This window comes from Malania oleifera, chromosome 3 (genome assembly GCF_029873635.1).
Source record: "Malania oleifera isolate guangnan ecotype guangnan chromosome 3, ASM2987363v1, whole genome shotgun sequence".
NCBI classification, from domain to species: domain Eukaryota; kingdom Viridiplantae; phylum Streptophyta; class Magnoliopsida; order Santalales; family Ximeniaceae; genus Malania; species Malania oleifera.
In genome coordinates this window covers 98,999,568-99,012,572 of record NC_080419.1, presented here as the reverse complement: position 1 = coordinate 99,012,572, position 13,005 = coordinate 98,999,568, and positions in this window count along the sequence as shown.

Genomic DNA, 13,005 nt, shown 5'->3' with positions numbered 1-13,005 from the left:
ATAAAACTCAATACAATTTTGTATTTTATTTTATTTCAATTCAAACAAATGCAAAATTACAATCCAAACTTTAATCTCCCAATCATATAGTAAGAGTGATATAGTAACAATTGGAAAGATCCTATGTAGAATACAACCCAAATGCCAAGTCTTCTAACTTGTGCATTAGCAACTATTGTAATTTCCTTTCGCCCGTAATTTCCTTTCGCCCTGATTAGGCAAAATGCATCTGCAAACAACAAAGGGTCATTGGCAAAATGAATAGGGAAACCCTTGAGCTACCTCTAGATAATAAAGGCTTCATGTGTAACCTCAAGGGATTTAAGCGGGGACATAAAGGGTTTTTACCAATTTATTTTTAACAATCCAATATTAAAATATTCCTCATTCAGCAATTACCATCCTCGGTTTTGAGTAAAATTCAATTATGAGGATCGACATTGGCATCATATTAATCAGTACTTCATTAAAACTAACAACTCATTATTTATTGTAAAATCCTTTATCTAATCTCTCTCAATAAGCCTATACATCTCCGCACCTTATACATATGAATATTCCAGAAATTCCTTATGAGAATAATTACATATTACAATCCTTATTATCTTCTCAATGATCCAATGTTATCTTTGTTTTATCTAACAAGATTGCGAAAACATGTTTGAGCTTAGATACCATCTTCAAGTTTAGGAAACTATAGGATTTTTCATCCCAAAATTCATTCGCGACTTATACCAATTCTGGTTTACAAGCTAGTTTTGTTGAACCCTAAATTGTTCTCTGCTTGTGAGCTATTATCCTCCACCTTGAGCAAAATTGGATTACAATATAAGGTCAATGTTGGCATCCATTAATCATTGTTTTTTCAAACCTTTGAATCCATTCTCCATTGGCAAATCCTTTATCCCACCTCTCTTCGGTAAGCCTATCTCCATGCCTTCTATTGGACTTTGTGAATTTCATCCCTAAGAAACAAATACGGTCCACATAAAAACAACTTTTTATGAAATTCTAAAAATTCTTTACTTTATTTGGTCACATACCCCCAATTTCTTGCTCTTATCTTTATGACTCAAGATCTTAGTGAGCTCCCTAACTAGACACCTTTTGAACCAATATATTTCCTTTTGATTCTAGTAGGGTTAAGTTTATCTTGATTTCACTTGAACATTCAAGTTTGTTTTTCAATACCACACAAAGACCCCTATTTTGCCTTCCTAGTTCAACACTTCTACCATTGATCTACAAGAAAATAATGCTTGCAAAACACCCTTGTAAATATGCCCATTTTGGTTTTAATTCATTTAAAAAATTCAATGGTATGATGCATTTTTTTTAGATCACCTACATTTTTTCCCTTCTTTTGCAAATATTAGCCACTGTATCTTACCTTCACTAAATCTAAGGATGATACATATGTCGTCAAGTTGGTACCCCTAAATTCAATATGAAACACTCATTTGTGATGTCAAGAAAAAAAGGAAGTCAACAATATTATGACACAAACAACTATACCAAAGATTAATTATTATGAAGGTTGTAACAAAACCTTTGCTCCCATCATCTACAGGAAGGAGATTTAGAAGATTCTTCCTACTTATTATGGCCCACTAGGAAAATGGACATCATAATATGTTAGTACAACATAAATGATCCATAATGGTGACCTATGTTGTCACTAAAAATTCAAATTGTTGTCACTAAAGACTATTGAGACAAAAAAGTGTCGTCATTAGGTCATCACTTTAGGTGCTGACAGTAAAGCTTTTAGTAATGACCAAAAAAGGTCGCTGCTATAGTGTATATATGTAGGGACAAAAGCATTGTCACCACTATCGGTACTTTTAGTGATGACACATGGTCGTCACTAAATGGCATATGAAGGTCGTTGCTATGTAATCTTTAGTAACAAGTGCATTGTCACTAAAATCCCTTTTGTTTTCACATTATAGCCCTTTTGCAGCAACAAAGATGCACTTTTAGCGACAACTTATATTGTGGCTAAAACTATAGTACCCCTTCGCAACAATGTACTTTTAGCAACAATTCATGTTGTTAATAAAACCTAGAGTATCCTTTTCCCAACAATGGAGAGGTACTTTTAGCAACAACTTCTTCTTGTTGCGAAAACGAAGTATGTTGCAATGTCCCTTGTTGTCCATATTTTACCTATTTCATATACCTATTTTTTACTATTCACGTTTTACTTATTAATACAATTGCCATGTTTAATCAACATTTTTCTCATACATCAGGAAAAGATAAATCAATTTGCAACAAAAGTAAATATGAACTATATTAAACATGTAAAAGTGAAAGTTTACTACAATCAAGTACGTAGCAAACATGTTCAAATGGAGATGTTAATACAAGAATAACCTCCAAACCAAGTTCGGTTTTGTTTACAAACAAAAAAACATGTTCAAAGACCCTTAAAATATCAAATAAAGTTCAAAATAGATTCACTAAACTAGAAGCCCGAAAAGCCGAAAGACCACCATTTAAGTAAAACCCCCAGCACAGTCGTGAGCCGCTCGCATGCCCATCCATTTACTACAAAATACATAAAACATAATTTAGAGAAAAGGTAATTCCCAACCCTCTTTTATGACCCTATCTAAACAAGAAGGAAGAAAAAAAACCTTAAAAGATCCAAAAATCGACCATAACCTAGAAGGCTAAAAAAGCGGTACAACTTAGTAAACCCAACTAGCTTACCTAGAAGAATGAAAAATCTCAACTTGGAAAATCAAAGGAGGTTTGACTTGGTAAAACTAACATGCTAAATGCTCTTGAAGGTCAACATGTAAAAAACTCAATTTGGAAGGCCAAACAAGGTACAACTCCATAAAAATTAACCTACTCAAAGCTCTGGATGGTATAAATGGAATAGCTAAGATGGCCAAAGATGTGCAACACAGTAAATCCACTTTCTTAAAGCACTAGAAGCAAAACATGAATACAAGGGGCAAATAAGAAAAATATTAGCCAAGAAGCCAAGGAGGTGTAACTAAGTAGGGCAACAACTTGCATATAACGGAAAGTGCCATAAATGAAAGCTTCAGTTGAGGAAGCCCATGAGAATTTTTCATTGCATCATGCCACTGATTTGAGGCACTTCAAAAGAAACAAATTTCAACCTATGAGAAGTTAAATTTACAAGGAAGGCTTCTAGGCCTTAAACGAAAACTAGAAACTTAGCGTAAAGATATCCTTAGTCTCCTTAGTAGCTCTATACAACCAAAATGAAAAAAATAAAAATAATAATAACTAGAAGGACCAAAAGAGGTTCAATTAAATAAAATTGACCTGCTTAAAGTTCTCAAGTTGACTTGGTGCCACCCTATAATCCCAAGTTAAATGACTCACCTTGACTGGACTTACTGCAAGATAAAAGCTAGCTCCACTATACCTAATTGACGATGATCATGATTTTTATTGTTAGCTCACTAGACCTCCTTGTTACTCTCTTTACCTAAGTCATCTTCGTGAAATTGCTCTTTTTTGATGTCATTAGGGGAGTGGCCTCTTAGGAAATTGAATGGGTAGGAACAGTATCAGACAACTAAAATAAGAAATGAGAAAATAGGAATTGACACCAAGATTTACGTGGAAAACCCCCAAACAAATCGAGGAAAAAACCATGGGTAAGAGTAGAAGGAATCCACTATGAAAAATAATGATACAACTTCTCTCTAAGAACAAAAGGAGAACAATGATACCTCTTTTTTGAATTAGGAGTACACAAATCTCACTAGAAACAACAGGCTACAACAAGGGCACTTTTTTATGAGAGTACTTGATTTCTCTCTCTTTTAAGCTGGAGTTGGAGATGCTAGAGATGATTTCTTCCTTCACCACCACTTCCCTATTTATAGGGGTTTTGTAAGCCTCTTTTTCAAAGTCGTCAAATGAGTAGTACAACCACCATATGAATAGTACAACCACCAAATGAATAGTGCAGCCACCTTTGTAGACTTATGCAGCCACCAAATGAATAGTGCAGCCACCATATAAATAGTACAACCACCATATGAATAGTACAAGCCCTATATTGGACTTTGAATGCTAGAAATGACTATATAATTCAATATTCTCCCACTCAAAGTCATTTTCAAACCTTTTTTTTTTCATCCTTTCTAGTCTTGCCAGTTCCATGCCACTTCCGTTTCTGTTAGGTCATAAAAGGATCTACACCATATGAACTTGTCAGTGTTGATTGGTTTTGTCATAACATCTGTTAGGTTGTATTTGGTGTGAATCTTTTGCATGTCCACACTTCCTTCTTCCACAACTTCTCGAACGAAGTGATATTGTACACCGAGGTGTTTTGTCCTGGAATGAAAAGCCAGATTTCTTGCAATATGCAAGGCACTCTGACTGTCACAATATAGAGAAATTTTCTCTTGATTGTGCCCAAGTTCTTCCAATAGTCTTTTAATCCATATTGCTTCCATGCAAGCCTGCGTAGCTGCCATATATTCAGCTTCAGTCGTAGAAAATGCCACAATAGTCTGCAACTTTGATCCTCTTGTCAATATCACCTGCAAAATCTGAATCAACATATCCCCTGACAATGAATTCTGATCCTCCGTAACATAATGCAGCATCTAAGGTCCCTTTGATGTATCTTAGGACCCTCTTCACAGCATTCCAATGCTCTCTACCAAGATTCGCAATGAATCGACTGACCGTACCAATTGCTTGAGCAATATCTGGTCTTGTACAAATCATAGCGTACATTAGGCTTCCCATTGCTGATGTATATGGCACTCGAGACAATTCCATCATCTCCGCTTCATTGCTAGGACACATACTTGAGGATAATTTATAATTGATAGGAAGTGGGGTAGAAATTGGCTTACAATCTTGCATGTTGAAGCATCGCAAGACTTTCTTCAAATAATTCTTTTGAGAAAGCCAAATCTTCTTGTCTTTTTTGTCTCGGTTAATTTGCATCCCTAAAATCTTGTTTGCTGCTCCCAAATCTTTCATATCAAACTCCTTAGCCAATTGTGCCTACAATTCTTTGACTCTTTCTCTGTTGGGGCCTACAACCAACATATCATCCACATACAACAATAAAATAATGAAATCATTATTACTAAACCTCTTGTAGTATGTACAATGGTCTACACTGAATCTGTTGTATCTGAGACTAATTATGAAGGAATCAAATCTCTTGTACCAACATCTTGGCGCTTGCTTTAAGCCGTATAGAGATTTGGTTAACCTGCAAACCAAGTTTTCTTTTCCTTTTTCTTCAAAACCTTTTGGTTGGAGCATGTAAACCTCTTCTTCAAGTTCTCCATGAAGAAAAGTAGTCAGATCATGGCTACTAGTAATAAAAGCATAAGATACCAAATCATCAAATCCATACCTTGGCGGTGGTCTGATAGTACTATTGCCCTAACAAGACTTAATCTCATTTTGATAATGACAAAATAAGACATCTAATTGTGCTATCAAGTGTATTTACAGGTATTATAGCTTACAAACACAATGAAAGATGTTTAAATGTGAAGTCATGAATATAAATACCTAGTCATTTTATCATGTATTTTGTTAAACTAGGTTTCATGTAAGTACTTTTCAATTGGTGTTATGAAGCTCTTAGGATTAATTATTGGACTTAGAGACCTGTTTTAATGAATTGAAAAATATTTTTGTAAAGTCCAAATATCATTTCAAAAGGATACAAATAAGTTTTGGAATTAAAAAAAATAAAGAACATTGAATTTCAGGGTGTTTGGGCGCCTAAGGCTTATGCTCAGTCGAACGAATCCAGGAGTATAAACAAATTGGTCTGACATAAAAGAGTTTGGGTGATTGAACCTATGGTTCATTCGACCAAAAGACTACTGCCATTGTTAAGTCCAGATAGTGTTGGTTCGGGTGACCGAACTAAGGGTTCAGTAGATCGAATGGGTTTAGGCGACCGAATGTAAAGTTCAGTTGACCAAAAGGCTATTACTTGTTTGAAAATTCATAATTTTAATTTGTTTAGGCAACCAAACTACAAGTTTAGTCGACCGAAACGCACGATATGTTTTGCGAACAGTGCGATACCTTTCCGACTTTGAAATATATTGTTACCAAAACTTGCACAAACATTTAGACTTCAAACGTAGCTATAAAAGGCTAACCAAAATCATGTTAGAAAAGAACACATTGATTTTACGTTTGAAAATATGATGTGCACCATTTCTCCTTGCTGAAAATATTTTTTGGTTTTATACTTCAAAGTTCAAAGATTTCAATCTAGAAAACCAAGCCAATCTCTTGAGCTTCATAGCAAATATTATTTTGAGAGTATCATAGTGTTTATATGTGTACAAATCTACTCTGTTAAGAGAGTTTGTTCTTGTACAAAAATCAGTTCTTGATTTCTCTTTAAAATGACGATTCTGGTTGTGAATTGTTGACAAGCAAGAGGGGTGTTCTTGCTTGAGAGATTTCTTTGCCTACTGATGGAGAGAGGTGTCTCCATCTACTGAAGGAGAGAGGTGCTTCACTTACTGAATGGAGGGATTAGTGAAATCCTCATAACATGTTGCTTGAGGAAAGGACGTAAGCACAGTTGCCGAACCTTGTAAAAAATTCTGGTGTCACTCTTTGTCACGACTTGAAAATTTTGCTCTATTTTTTTTTATATATTTAAATAATATGATATGTCTACTCTGATACCAAACTATAATATACACATAATCAACCCGGACCAAAGTGGGGTATCAGGGATATACCTGTCCATAAATGCTTACTATCTATGCAGCGGAAAACATAAAAATACTCTAACCTTATATATACAATACCAGAGTGCTATAACATCCATACCTATACATATACATCCCCAAAGATTCATGAAATACCCTAGTGATTATGAAAAAATATATCTCTCAGCTCAAACACTTACCTTGAAACTAGGGCAGTACCATAACCTCCTCTACTTTGGAGCTCGCTTTGTTCGACGATCTAGATCTCCTGAAATGTTTGAATTCTTGGGGTGAGATACCTCTCAGTAAGTGGGAATAGGTTAATATCAATGTGTGGTAGATGAGTTTTATATAATCAAAACATAGTTATTAATTCAACTGTAACTGTAAAAGCATCTCTGTATATATATATCATAACCCACACCTATGTCATTTCAAATACACTTTTTCTATTTGAACATACTTTTAATTGCGATAAATAATTTTGCTTTCATAAATATGTATATATATATATATATATATATATATATATATAATTGTGAAAACTTCCCTGGATGGATAACTGTAAGCATGAATTAACCTCGCATGATCAGGTTGTGCGGCCCGTAAGCTAGACATAATCGTGGCTGGCCTACCAGGCTAAATCAAACTATATCTGTATATGTAACTGTAACTGTAACTATGAGTATGATTGGCCTACCCAGCCTGGTTCATACTCCAAGGGGACCCTTTACTCTCTTTTGGCCCAATCGACTGATTACCAACACTTTATCTAAAAGTGTGGCTGCACTACTATAACTGTATAGCAATGGTACCATGCTCTCTGTAAATCTCTAGCTCATCAGGGTTCTGATAATATATAATACTATTTATAAATATTACTATGTTACCATGATTCTGTAGAAACTGTAATACCAATGATTTTGCATAAACTGTAATACCATGATTTTGTATAAATCTGTAATATCATGCTTCTCTATAAACTATAATATCATGGTTCTGTATAAATCTGTAATACTATGAATCTGTATAAAGCTGTATATCATGGTTCTGTATAAATCAGTATAAAACTGTATATCATGGTACTGTAAATACTGTATATAAACTTTAAATTTAAAACTATCATTTTTCATGCCACACAATTTAAGCGATATTCATAATATAATAATTTGTGTGAGAAAAACTGTATTTCCCTACGGTATGGGATAAACTATAATTCTCTGCCGTAAAATAATAATATTCTCATCTCTAGGGTTTATGTGAATCCCAAATACCAGGCTTTTCCCAAAATACGTACATATTCATAAAACTATAATTGCCATACCCATAACTTTCATACTTTGTATTATTTAGACATTCAGACTCTGTAATCCTGTAATCACATGCTATACTTTATTCAGTACAATTATCTAAAATAACTGACGTAACTTATTCCCCTTACCTGTTTCTTGGAGCTATGCCTGCAGGGAACCCAAAACTATGCTTACGACGCTCGCACAAACCTGTATCCATATACCCTAACTCAATCAGCTCAACCCCATAATATTTACCCTTTTAATATCCTTATGATCCACATATTCCAATAATTGATTAAACCTGAAAAACAACTTCCTTACCCTAGGTTTGGAGTGGTGCTTGGGAAACTTGAATAACAAAATCACTTTGGCTAAACAGTGAAGAATCGTAGCAAGGATCTCGAAATCATGTTAATCCTTCAATTCGAGCTGAAATTGGGCCAAAATCGAAGAGAGAAGGGAAGATGGCCGCAACCCTAAGAGAGAGAAAGAGAGGAGAGAGTTTTATTTTTAAAAAATAAAATAACTTGAATGCCTTATATAGGCTTGTTGGCGTAGGAAAACCGTCGACAGTTTGGCCTTTTTAACCAAACCATTTCTACTATTTTACCTTTACCTGGCCGTAGTAACTCAAAACCATCGACGATTTTCTTGGGCTTGACGAAACCATTGACGATTTGGCACTTAAATTGCTCTCGATTGTTGTAACTGTCGACGATTTTCTGAGATAGCCTCAAACCATCGACGGTTTGGACCTATGCCAAACCAACTCCTTTTCTTTCCTTTATTATTTCATAAATTACTATTTCCCGGGTCTCTACACTCTTTCCCTTATCTCATTTACTTTTCAAGCATATTTATATTGAATTATATCTTTTGTGTATGTTGTGAATGGTTTGTTTTGATTTGTGAATGTTGTGAATGATTTGTATATCCATATCTATCAAACTCTGCTGAAGTCACTAATTTATGTTTGATTAAATCTGTTGAGTATATTCATTATTAATAATTATCAACTGCAAGCATTGTGCATAGTTTGTGATTGATTACAAATTGGTATATAAGGTGAAGCTTTCTCATATTTAGGAATATTGATATTGGTATAGTTGTTTGCTGTAAATACTTTATGGTGATTAAAATATTTAGAGCATGTGTTAAATAATTTTTAAAATTGATTAAGCTTCTGCACATAAAATTTTAAAATATCCAATTCACCCCCTCTTGGAATTACACCTTTACTTTCAAGTGCATCTGGATCTTCGTATAGGAACACCGTCAACTTGCTGGTTTTTCGAGCTAGACTCCCTGCAACCGGGGGACTAATATCATTGTCATTATCCTGAATTTCTAACTCCACCTGCACAACATGCTTACTTCTGATCTAGTTTTCTGGCTCCTGTTTCTCTTCGTCATCAACTTGAGTACACTTCACCAAAGCTTTCTCATCGAAAACTACATTACTACTGATCACCACCTTATTTGCCATTGGATCCCACAAATTGAACCCTTCACACGTTTTTGATAACCCAAAAAAAAATTAATGTCTAGACTTTGCATCAAGTTTTGATCTCTCCTCACTAGATACGTGTACATAGGATGAACAACCGAATACCTTCAATCCAGAGTAGTCTACCACATTTTCCGTCCATACCTCCTCTGCCACATTCCTTTTTATTGATGCCCTTGGTGATCGGTTTACTAAGAAACAAGTCATACTAACTTCCTCAACCTAGAAGTTCTTCGCTAGCCCTGCATTAAGCCTGAGACATCGAGCTCTCTCGGTTAGAGTTCGGTTCATACTTTCAGCCACACCATTTTGCTGAGGTGTCTAGCGAACAGTGAAATGTCTCCTAACACCCTACTGTGCACAAAACTCTGTGAGCCGAGAATCAGGGTACTCGGTCCCATTGTATGATTTGAGGTATTTAATTCTCCTCTCCGTTTAGTTTTACACTTTAGTTTTCCACAACTTAAACCTGAAAAAAGTATCTGACTTATGCTGCATGAAGTATACCCAAACTTTCAGTGAGTAGTCGTTAATAAAACTCACAAAATAAATATGTCACCCCGTGATGCTACTCTTATCGGCCCCCAAACATCAGAATGTATGTAATCAAGAATATCTTCCGTCTTGTGAATAGTTGATTTGAATTGCAGCTTGTTTTGCTTCCTGAGAACACAAAACTTGTAGAAGTTCAACTTGCATGTTTGCATACCCTTCAAGAGCTTCCTTTTGTGAAGTTCTTTCATGCCATGTTCACCCATATGCACTAGCCGCATATGCCACAAAACGATTTCATCATATTCAGAATCTACAACTGTAGCTCCACCTACAATAGCTTCCCCAGCAGTGCATAAATGTTTCCATCTAACTTTTGCCCTTTCATCACCGTTAGATTGCCTTTGCACACCTTTATAATTCCACTTTCAAACTTGTAATTGAATCCACTACAATCCAAAGTGCCTAGTGAAATGAGACTCTTCCGTAGGTTCGGTATGCGTCTTACATTACTCAAGGTTCTTACAACACCATCAAGCATTTTGATTCTTACATCTCCTATGCCAATGATTTTACGTGATACATCATTGCCCATAAGTACTAAGCCTGAATTTACCAACCTGTAAGTGCTGAACCATTCCTTATTTGGAGTCATATGATAAGAACATGCCGAGTCTAGGATCCACGAGTCCATGAGGCAATTCGACCCTAAAGAAACTGAAAGTATTTCACCATCACTACAATCTAAATTCCCTTTTTCATCTACATTTTCTGATTTTGAAGTACCTTGCTGATTTTCAACAGTCTCTTTCTTCCATTCCAGACACTCCAATTTTATGTGCTCATTTTTGCCGCACTTAAAACACCGGATGCCCTTTTTCTTTTTAGACCGTGATTGATTCTTATTTTGAATCGATCCATTTCTAAATTTTCATCTCTCACGTTCATAGTTACTTTTCACAACAAGCCCTTTTGCATGAGAAATTTCATCACTAACTTTATTTCTTTGATGAAAGCCAAGTAATGCACTTGTCACCTCTTCCACATTCAGAGTCTCTTTACCCCATGTAAGATTTGTAACCAAGGTCTCATACGTGTAAGATGCTGACAGGGAATTCAATAGCATCAATGCCTTGTATTCTTCCTCGAATTTCACATCATCTTGCATTAAATCACTTATGATTTGATTGAATGCATTGATGTGTTGGTTCAAATCCGAACTGTAACGACCTCAAAATTCTTACCATTTTTTTTATATTTATATATTTGTGTATCCATATCCATATCCATATCTAAGCAGCAGAAACACAAATCATACAACCATTCATATATATACTATACAATACTAGAATCCAGTATATACAGACCATAGCCATACAAAAATACCCCTCCAGCATCATTTACCCAAAAATATACACAGCTCTATCAAAAACTCACCTTATAACCAAGGTAATCAGAATACTCTCTATCTGCGAGCCTGATCTGCTCACCTAACTAGCTTACCTGAAAAATGTTAAAGTAATGGGGTGAGTTGGCGCTCAGTAAGTGGAAATATGCTATTACTAGTGTGTGACAACTAAGTTAAGAGTACTTTTAAATAGTAATTGAACTGTAATGCAATAAATAATCTGTAAAGCATATCTTTCTTTCATAATTTAAAATATATTGTATCGTCTGTATTTTCTACTTTTCATACTGATAATATCATACTATACTCATCATATACTGTAAAACTGTATACATATACATAACTGTGCTTTATTCCTAGGACTCTGTATGTCATGATTTGACCCCTCATGACAGGGTTGTGCGGCCCGTAGGCCGGACTTCATCTGGTCGGCCCTCTAGATAAGTCAATATACTCTACACTACCTCAATCCAGCCAAACTGCATCCACTCCTAGGCTCGAGATTGGCTACTACCTCGTCAAACCGGCCCCCTCCAGCCAGTGAACTGGGGAGCTGCATGCTCTCCGAGCACGGCTGACGGTACCCACACACTATCTGAGATATGTGGTTGCACTCTATCTGTATATAGCAACAGTATCGTGCTTTATATTCTATATCTGTACTATATCTGTCTGTAATCTTTCCATAGGGATCTGATACTATATACATATATACATATATACTCTTTTACTGTTTTCATCATGTTTCCAAAATTACTATAACGCTATCTTTCTGTAATGTAAATACTGTAATCTCTATATACTGTATCTGTAGCATCTTGATGCTACCTCTGTATATCTATCTGTATACTCTATTTATATACTCTATCTATATACTCTGTATGTTATGGTAATAGGAAACATGTCATGCTATAACACTGTACATACTGTTCTGTATAAAACTGTAATATATATATATATATATATATATATCTGTTCCATGAAACTATTCGTATAAACGCTGTATATGCATGTAAATTTCTCTGTATAATCTCTGTGAATATATATCTATATCTGTATATTTTGTATAACTCCATATACTGGGAAAAACCATATAAACTGTATATACTGTCTATATCTGTGCATTCAGTATAGTATGATATATTATAAAATCTGTATAAATTCTTCATCACATGAAAATCTACTTAGGCCACACAAGCATTTAAACTCATATTCTGTAAATGCTGTATAATAAACTAGTATAAATATGTGTCTATGAAATCTCTATTAACATCATTAAAACTCCTAGCATAGCATATTTTCCTTACCTTAACTCTGAAAAGTCCCTATGAAATTTTGGCTCTATACCCGCAGGGTTCCTAACTCAACATCTTGAAAACACAATCCCTCAGAACAAAATATCAGTATTTTCTTACCTACAACATTTCTCATAACTGAGGGAAAGACAAATACTGAATAAAATGCCTTATCCTGAGATTGGGACGAAATCCAACCCAACTTTTCCAACGATCAGTTCTGGCAGACTTGCAAAGAACTTCGCCAGGAGCGTCGTGGTAGCCTCAGATCTTCGATTCGGCGAGAAACAGGTCC